Below are 9,432 nucleotides of genomic sequence, written 5' to 3'. Positions count from 1 at the left end.
TGGTTTCCTGGCTTACAGGAAACCACTAGGCTTGTCACTCAATGTAAAGCCACCTGAAAAGGAAACAAGAGTAATAAAAAGTGACAGGAAAGATGGGAGAAATAGGAAGAGAGGCGGGCAGGCACAGAAAAAGAATGATAAAGGTGAAGGAAGAAGCAGGCAGCACTACATCAAGTGAGTGGATAATAGTGAGAAATAGTAAGAGAGGAGGACAGACACAGAAAATGAATGATAAAGGTGAAGGAAGAAGAAGGCAGCACTACATCAAATGAGTGGATGATGGCAGTAGCTCAGATGGTAGAGAGTTGGCCTACAGTCCTAACGGACCCGGGTTCAAATCCCGCTGGGGGCAGGGAACAGTTTAAGGATTTGAATTCAGGAAAATCAGACTTTATTCATTTACCAGAAGACCCGCCGACATATCGTAAAAATACCCCCGCTAATACCAATACACCAGTCCTGTATGAGACAGCCCTAGCATGTATTCAGTATGGACGGTGGGTGTTAGCGCCGAAGTGGTGACATGTAGAGGTGTACGGTACGTAGGAGGACTACTGGGCCTTGAAAGCAGGCTGTGAAGCCTATGCCCAGAGTCGGTCACATAATTTTTTTTTTTTTTTTTTTTTTTTTTTTTTTTTTTTTAAAGCTTGGGGGAGAGTATATAAGCTGGAGGAGTTACATACGGCCATCGTTTACCTGTTCAGAAAACACATGTCCGCAAAATTAAATAAAACGGTCGACATATAGCAAGAAAAACAAAATAAAACGGTCCACAGATGACAAGAATAAACGGAAAAACGACTGGATGGGATCATAGTCCTTAGTATGGGATCTGATTCTGGTGGTACTGCAGCCGGTCACACGCCTTGGTCCTCCAGCTGAGATGCGAGTGTTGGATGATATTCGTCATGTACTCGGCCGCCTCTCGCTCGGTGGACTGGGGTGTGAAGCGGGACCTCAGCTGCCGGATGGTCTGGCCTCGGAAGCAGGGAAGACCAGTGTCCAACATCAGTGAGACCAACGACACTATGGCCTCACGGTATGGTCTGACGGCCAGATATCCCTTAATGTAGAGTTCGACAAACCACCAGAAGGGCGCTACTTCCATCTTGCCCCCCATCATCATCACCATCTCCTCCGTCGGTTTTATGTCTGGTTCAAACCCTACGTTGCCGGCGGGGGAACTCTCAAACATAAACCCAAAGTCTACGTGTATTATGTGTCCATCGTTGTCCAGCATAATATTTTCGTTGTGTCTGTCCTTAATCTGCAGCAGGATGCCAACCAGGGAGTACGCCGCCATAGACTTCACAAAGTTGCTCCGCGCCTGCTGGAATTTGTGTGAATTTTCGTCGCCGTACAGATCCAGGAAGTATTGGTACATGCCCGTGTCTGTACTGCGTCCCAGCTGGTCCCGGGACTTGACGTTGGGGACACACACTATCACACCACACCCTGGTGACGTAGCAATAACGCAGTATGGGAAGAGGAAGAGATCAAGGCCAACTGTCTGGAAGATGTTCTTGAAGATGGATATGACCTGCAGCGCCAGCATGTCTTGTCGCACGTCATCACCAACCTTGAATATCGCAGCCTGCCACACCAAGGGTCCGATGTCAAAGCCATTGGTAAATACTCTTCTTATACATCAAATCAAGACCCTTGAATGATCAGTGACTTCTGCATTCATCCTCTTCATTGCCCTCACAGTTTCATGACTTGTAATAAAATGTTTACCAGTACTGTATACTGATTTTTTGTCCATAAATGATTTTGTTTCATATTATATCTCAGCAGATTTGCATCAGATTTAGTTGTTATTTTAATCACTATAATTATGTCTCCTAAAGTTTTATTTTTCGTCTGACCATCTCAAAGCAGAGTTTGATTTTTCTCTATGCCATGTTTCCGCTATTTTTGTTAGACTTTAGTCCACCCGGTACAAGAATAAACTGCAAAGCTGAAAAACAAAAGTTGACATATACAAGTAGGCTATAGAGAACTGGTCACAATTACTCCATTAAAAAAAGGCTGCAGACAAACAGAATTGATCTTAGATATATACATGACGATAGAAGTGTTATTGGGCTAAAATATATTTATTTTATGTTGTTAATATAATTACTGAGTTAGCAAATAGGACTAAATGGATTACAGTATAACGCCTCTCCACCAGATCATTTGAAAATTATAATGAAGGCTGATCATACAACTTTATTTTTTCGAAGGCAGTACAGTAGGTGGAGGCACGCAACATTCACTCACTTGAGGTAAGGCTACCTTTAGGTGCTTCTGTACTGGTCGACATGCAAATCGGTCCTTGTACCGCTGGAAACAATTTATTGTTAGCTGATATCTATGTGACCAAATGGATGTCTGATGGTCTAGTGATTGAAGGCGTTGTAACTGGATGTGGACGTGAGAGTTTGAAATCCATGGGTAAATGGTGTTCATTACTCGATCAGGGGTAGCAACTGGTTACTCTAGTTTTAAATATTTAGGTTAACTATGTGCCCTGACTAGAGTGATGAGACAGTATGGAATTAAATGAAAGCTAAAAAGTAGATGTCACTGATAATCATCAACGTTTTTTAAGGTAACTATTTTGTCTGAAGCACATTCCAGGGCAAAAAGACATTTTTTTTGATCCAGAACAAACAGTCTGTTTCTCTGAAAAGACACTGAACATTTTCAGATGCCTGAAGTAGGGCATACTTGACTAATATAGGCCTATAAAGAAATAAGAAGACGAGTACTATTGCAGTTTTTGTGAGACGCATCCTGGTGATTCACTGCAAATCAGAAGTATACTACTACTGTTTACTTTACTTAATAAACTTTTAAAAAAGAGTCATACAGAAAGGTTTAACTAACTCCTAAACATGACCGCTTTCCTCCCCTTGGGACGTAAATCTAGGAGACTACAAATAAGAATGGAAACGATTATGTTAGGTGACGTATAGCGAGATAAAACAGACGTCCCTGGAAAAGAAAACTGACGAAAATAGCCGACATCATCAATACAGTGAAAAGGTAAATATGAATGAGGGCAGGTCACGTCCTTCGCAGAAGGACAACAGACGGTCAATCAGGATAACAGTGTGGCAACCCAGAGGTAGTGTGACAACAAGAAGCAGCTGGGAGCAAGATGGCGTGGTAAGATTTGGAGATGCGCTGAGATTAGTTGGAACATGTTAAGAATCACTATAGGCCATAGTAGAAAAAGGTGGAAGAGGCCTTTGTTCTCCAATGGACTGACTTAGGCTACTGCTGCTGCTGCTGATGATGATGATGATGATGATGATGATGATGATGATGATGATGAAATATGTCCGCAACCACCCCACCACCCAGCAGTTTCCTTTTCGTTCTCTTTCGTTCCAACCCACCCATCCTGCTTTGTGGCACGTTCATTAGGTTGAAATATGTCCAAAACATCTACTGAACCTAATTTACCATTTATTCCATCCATCTGAAACGCCACTGTGACTCAGACACTACTCATATATAATACATATAATATTTCTGTGTCAAACCTTTATTTCCTTTTCTAAAACCCCAGTCTCTTCACCACAAGTAATTTGAAACAGTGAATCACTAACAACCCTATTCCTCTTGCTCCTTTTCTGCTCACTGTTGGTCTTCTCTCTCTCTCTCTCTCTCTCTCTCTCTCTCTCTCTCTCTCTCTCTCTCTCTCTCTCTCTCTCTCTCTCTCTCTCTCTCTCTCTCTCTCTCTCTCTCTCACACATCCCTTTCTATAACTTTGTCTTATAGCCCCATATCAGTCTGTCCATTCCATTTTATTTTTAATTCCCGGATCATCCTCCTTCCTCAACCACCCGTCACCTTCACCCTTATCTTAATCATCACATTGTCTCTGTTCTTTATGATGGTGAAAATTTTTGTGACAGCGACCATGACATCAGATCTTAAATTAGTATAAACTGCAATACCATTATAAATATTATAAATAGCCTCTTTGTCCATAACTTTAAGAAACCTAACTTCGATAATACGAGAAACGATATTACCAATACCAACTCCATAACGTCGAAGAAACAAGGGAAATATTCGCTAACAAACTGATGTCTATTGAAAGAAAAATATATATCGAGTAATACCCAAAGAAATAATCACATCAATAAACCAGACTTAATGTCGAAGAATACTGAAAAAAAAAAAAAAGTTAGATGTAACAGAAAAGCATATAAAAAATGTGAACGCACAGAAGATCATGATGAAGTACCCGATACTTTCAATAACAGCGGAAATGTACAAAAATTATTCAGAAAACTTCAAAAAATATGAGGCAAAAAACATTCGTGACGCAAATCATATTCTCATTACGTAAAGAGTAAGAATAATGTAAAAGCCCGCACTGACCCTCAGTTAAACTCGGAGGGTGATTTTTCGTTATGGCAACCAAACAATAGCAACAATACTGAACGACTCCTTTCATAATGTATTCTCAATAGAAATTATCATGCATATTCCCATCCCAAATCCGGTTTTCTCAGTGAACGAAGTGGCAGGGTGTAAGATATTAAATTACCTCCAGAAAATCAACCACAATAAATCAGGTCGATTGGACCAAACATCTCTTCGCTGCAGACATGCTCAATGCTGTAGACATTGAGCCTTTCCTCTAACTAAAATATAAGATAAATAGGATACAAAAACCCACACTGGCAGACGAAAAAAGATGTATTCCAAACAGTTTCGGCGACAGCTGTCGCCCTCTTCAGTGGATCTACAGACCAAGAGTGGTACATACAAATGCTGAGAAGCTGCTTATATGCAGGGTGAGGACACGTTTTCCCAGCCACACCTGATGTGACCTCACCAGACTCTCCCTCTACTCTGTCCACGACCTGAGTGAGGGATTACAAGGGGCGGCAAGGACCTTGCCACTAATCCTTTCATCACTGGATCTAATTTATACATTCCTTCACTATGGTTAAAATTATTGTATCTTTCTATCCATACAGCTTCCACAATCCTACGTTTCTTATAGTTACTACATTTGTACAATATTTGGCTAGAATTCCAGTCGATTCTATGGTCGTTTTCCGAAGCGTGAGCATACACTGCGTTGTTCATGTTGCCTATCTTACAAGCATACTTGTGTTCCTTAATGCGAGTGTCCAAATCCCTTCCAGTTTCACCAATATAAACCAAATGACAGTCTCTACATGGAATTTTGTATACCCCTGCAGTTTTGTTACTAATGGGTTTATTCTTTACCAGCATTGATCTTAAGGTGGAAGTATATCTAAATGCAATGTTTACATCCAAATCATGACTCACAGACTTCACCAAGCTAAGATTTGAACAATACGGAACCGTGATGTATGGCTTATTTTGCTGACTTTGTGATGCTGGTCTAGGTACAAAAAAGGCTTTTCTGGCTTTAAAATACGCTTGCCTTATAAACCAACTGGGATATTTTAGATCTAAAAATATTTTCCATATCTTGGCGTTTTCCGTATCCAGGTGTTGGGGACTACTAATTCTGAGTGCTCTAAGGAACATAGAAGAAATAACTGACATTTTAGTGGAACTGTGGTGATATGAATAATAATGTATATACAGATTGCACTGGGTAGGTTTCCTGTATACAGAAAAGCTAAGTGTCCCAAGTTCATCCCTGTGCACAAATACATCTAAAAATGGAAGGGAACCATTATTTTCCCATTCAGCTTTAAATTTAATTGAGGGAACCAGTGCATTGAATTTTGTTAAGAAAATCGTCAAAGTTAGCGTATACGTCTGGCCAAAATGAAAACACATCATCAACATACCTATCCGACTGCAAGAAAAACTTTGTGATTTGTGTAACCAAAGTCCGTGGAGTATGTGTATGTTACTGAATTCCAACTTAAATCTTTCTATGTATGTACTGAGTCGTGTCGAGGAGCAAGTGTTAAATTTAGATTTGTCCTTTGCCTTGAAACCAGGAAATGATGTAGCACTTGATTTTGTTTCTTCTACCTTTAACAGCAAGCTGGATATCCCGTGCCTTACTGGTTTAATAATTAGCAGTTTCATAGGAAATTTTTAATCCAATGACTCCATACCACGACGTTTTCGTTTGGCCCTTGAAAGTCTCAAGAAAAATGATTCTATTCTTATTACAAAAGCGGACAAAACTAATTGTGTGGTCATTTTAGACAAACCTGATTATGTGGAAAAGATGAACCACCTGTTGAGTGACGCCACTACTTACGAAAAAATTGTGTCATCCCCTCTCAAGAGGTTATCCACAGACTTTAATAAGAAAGTCAAAAGCCTTTTAAAGGATGTGCCAAACATTGATGCAAGTAAGTTCATTCAAATTAATCCAAAACTACTTTACATTTATGGATTACCAAAGACCCATAAACCACAGATTCCCCTTCGTCCTATCATCTCACAGTGTGGCTCATTCACTTACAAACTTTCAAAATTTCTTGCGAACAAATTAGCACCACTGGTTGGCACATTCTCTAAATCCCATGTCCAAAACTCTACTGATTTTATTGATAAGATTAAGTCTCTCAGTTTCTCCAGTGGCAGGTTGGTCTGTTTTGATGTAGATTCGTTTTTTACTAATGTCCCTATTGAAGATGTAATTAGTTGCTTGGAAGAAAAATTACCTAATTGTAACATTGATCTCGGCATGCCACATGATGTCTTTCTCCAATTTATTAGCCTGTGTGTGCAGTGTAATGCATATTCTTTTGGTGATCAGTTTTTCATGCAAAAGTTTGGTATGGGTATGGGCTCGCCCCTCTCTTCAATTCTTAGTAACATGTACATGGAATATTTTGAATCCAACCTTCTTACCACCATATCTCCTCAAAATTTAATTTGGTATAGGTATGTTGATGAAGTGTTTTCATTTTGGTCAGATATATACGCTAACTTTGACGATTTTCTTACAAAATTCAATGCACTGGTTCCCTCAATTAAAGTTAAAGTTGAATCGGAAGATAATGGTTCTCTTCCATTTTTAGATGTATTTGTGCACAGGGATGAACTTGGGACACTTAGCTTTTCTGTATACGGGAAACCTACCCAGTGCAATCTGTATATACATTATTATTCATATCACCACAGTTCCACTAAAATGTCAGTTATTTCTTCTATGTTCCTTAGAGCACTCAGAATTAGTAGTCCCCAACATCTGGATACGGAAAACGCCAAGATATGGAAAATATTTTTAGATCTAAAATATCCCAGTTGGTTTATAAGGCAAGCGTATTTTAAAGCCAGAAAAGCCTTTTTTGTACCTAGACCAGCATCACAAAGTCAGCAAAATAAGCCATACATCACGGTTCCATATGTGTCAAATCTTAGCTTAGTGAAGTCTGTGAGTCATGATTTGGATGTAAACATTGCATTTAGATATACTTCCACCTTAAGATCAATGCTGATAAAGAATAAACCCATTAGTAACAAAACTGCAGGGGTATACAAAATTCCATGTAGAGACTCTCATTTGGTTTATATTGGTGAAACTGGAAGGGACCTGGACACTCGCATTAAGGAACACAAGTTTGCTTGTAAGATAGGCAACATGAATAACGCAGTGTATGCTCACGCTTCGGAAAACGACCATAGAATCGACTGGAATTCTAGCCAAATATTGTACAAATGTAGTAACTATAAGAATGAGAGGATTAGTGGCAAGGTCCTTGCCGCCCCTTGTAATCCCTCACTTATGTCGTGGACAGAGTAGAGGGAGAGTCTGGTGAGGTCACATCAGGTGTGGTTGGGAAAAACGTGTCCTCACCCTGCATATAAGCAGCTTGTCAGCATTTGTATGTACCACTCTTGGTCTGTAGATCCACTGAAGAGGGCGACAGCTGTCGCCGAAACTGCTTGGAATACATCTTTTTTCGTCTGCCAGTGTGGGTTTTTGTATCCTATTTCATGGTCACGATAGTGTGACTCTTCAGCCGTTATGAGATAAATCCTTAACTGAATTTAGAGTATCGCGTCAATGGAAGCTCGCTAATAATTCCTATCTGTAAACAGGGATAAAAACACGCCACAAATTACCGTCCAATCTGCCTAACGTCTACACTAAGCAAAATTTTGAAGGAAAAAAATGTTAAAAATATAATCACCATATATTTTAGCAGCAATAACTTTGAAACAGATCATCCATACCGGTTTCGTAATAGATCGTGACTTACAAGTTGGTTTGATTTTATTTTTACTTTTACGACCTTTGAGACGCAAAAATACTGTCAGAAGTCTAACTAGATTTCCAGAAAGCACTTGATATGGTCTTGCATCAAAGACTACTACAGTAGAAAAACTAAACACCAACGGTCTCTCCAACAAATTATGATCATTATTTACTGATCGCATAACAAACCACAAGCAGCGTGTGGTGATTAATGACGAATCCTTAGAGTGGTTAGAAGTAACTAGCGGAGTTCCTCAAGAGTTATTTATGTGACCAGTTGTTTTCACTATTTACATCAATGATCTAGAAAATGGACTAGTTTCTAGGGTAACGAATTTGCAAATGACACGAAGACTGATGGCAGAGTAATACGGAAGTGGACTCTGCATCGATACAGAACTACATGGATTCGTTAATAAATTGAACAGAGAAATGGCAGGTGAAATTTAATGTAGTTAAATTTAAGATAATGCACGTCTGCGACAAAAACATGAAATATCGCATGTTCAGTACCCCGCTGATGAAAGTAAAGGACGAGAATTAGTTAAAAATAATTATCAGCCAGGACCTCAAAACTCTAAACAGTGTATAGCAGCCAGTAACAGGGCAAAACTATGGTCGGCTTCATCGCACGAAATTTCGGTAATAAAACGCTCAGTGTTATCTCTAACTTTTATACATCATTAGTTAGATCACACGTAGCATACTGTATGCAGCACTGGTTCTCTAATCTTATTAAGGATGGAAATAAAAACTCGGGAGAGTGCAACGCACAGTCCCCAGAGTGAGACTATTGTGGCGTATATTACACCACAAAGTATTGTACCTCGCATTTCACTTACACACGTGGTTTCCTTCCCTCATGGCTTTTCCGCATTTCACCTACACAAGTGGTATTCTTCCCTTGTGGCTTTTCCCCATCTTGTTCTCGGAATTAGCATGGCTACTCGTGCTGAGACCAATAGTATTCAATTTCTCATTCCTCCTTATCTGTACTAATGCTGCCACCAATAATACTCGATTTCTCATCCTTCCTCATCTGTACCAGTGCCGCTTCCAATAATATTCAATTCCCTCCTCACCTGTAGTGGTGCCTAAACCAATCAAATTTGCCTTTTCAGGTGACCTAGGCCTACCGGTGCTCCACCTACCTCATTAAGGGGCTTAAACCGAGCGGGCGACCTCACTCGCTTTTCTTTCCACTCAGAGCTTCACCCGGCTACTAACTGCCTTGCTCTCCGTCTCTCCTGGTAAAA

The 9,432-nt window shown here is 39.9% G+C and overlaps 1 pseudogene; it reads right to left on the bottom strand.

Annotated features, from left to right (window-relative positions):
- Window positions 1-820: 820 nt before the first annotated feature.
- Window positions 821-9,432, bottom strand: part of LOC145405487 (putative phosphatidylinositol 4-kinase alpha-like protein P2 pseudogene) — a 44,756-nt pseudogene continuing 36,144 nt past the window's right edge.

This window comes from Coenobita brevimanus, chromosome 67 (assembly GCF_032717465.1).
Source record: "Coenobita brevimanus isolate Jiangsu-jjx chromosome 67, ASM3271746v2, whole genome shotgun sequence".
Taxonomy (NCBI): Eukaryota; Metazoa; Arthropoda; class Malacostraca; order Decapoda; family Coenobitidae; genus Coenobita; species Coenobita brevimanus.
Note: the sequence above shows the minus strand (reverse complement) of the source record. Positions and strands in the feature narration are given on the sequence as shown.